The sequence below is a fragment of the Arachis ipaensis genome, chromosome B04, assembly GCF_000816755.2.
Source record: "Arachis ipaensis cultivar K30076 chromosome B04, Araip1.1, whole genome shotgun sequence".
NCBI lineage: Eukaryota > Viridiplantae > Streptophyta > Magnoliopsida > Fabales > Fabaceae > Arachis > Arachis ipaensis.
In genome coordinates this window covers 114272133-114272974 of record NC_029788.2, presented here as the reverse complement: position 1 = coordinate 114272974, position 842 = coordinate 114272133, and positions in this window count along the sequence as shown.

Sequence of the window (842 nt, the reverse complement as noted above, 5' to 3'; positions counted from 1 at the left end):
TGGCGCTGGACGCCAGACTGTAACATGGAACTGGCGTTGAACGCCAGTTTACGTCGTCTATCCTTGAGCAAAGTATGGACTATTATATATATTGCTGGAAAGCCTTGGATGTCTACTTTCCATCGCAATTGGAAGCGTGCCAATTGGACTCCTGTAGCTCCAGAAAATCCATTCCGAGTGCAGAGATGTCAGAATCCAACAGCATCAGCGGTCCTTTTTCAGCCTGAATCAGATTTTTGCTCAGCTCCTTCAATTTCAGTCAGAAAAGTACCTGAAATTACAGAAAAACACACAACTAAGTCCAAAGTCCAGAAATATGAATTTTTCCTAAAAACTAATGAAAATAGACTAAAAACTAACTAAAACATACTCAAAACTATATGACCCAAAAAGCGAAAAGCGTATAAAATATCCGCTCATCACTCCTCCCTCATTGCTTTTTGATCTTCTCTAATTTCATGAAAGATGATAGAGTGCTCTTGATGTTCCACCCTTATTTGTCCCACCTAGCCACAGCAAGAGCTGTGATTGATGTGGACAGAGGAGAATTGATCCTTCAATTAAATGAGGACAACCTTGTGTTTACAACTCAAGGATCTCTCTCTGCATCCATGGAGAGGAAGCCTAAAATGCTTCTCTCAAAGCAAAGTCAACCAAAGCCCCCACAGTCAAATTCTAGGTTTGGTGTTGGGAGGCCATAACCAAACTCTAAGTTTGGTGTCAAACCCTCATATCCAAACTCTAAGTTTGGTGTTGGGAGGTCTCAACAAAGCTCTACACATCTGTGAGGCTCTATGAGAGCCCACTGTCAAGCTATTGACATTAAAGAAGCGCTTGTTGGG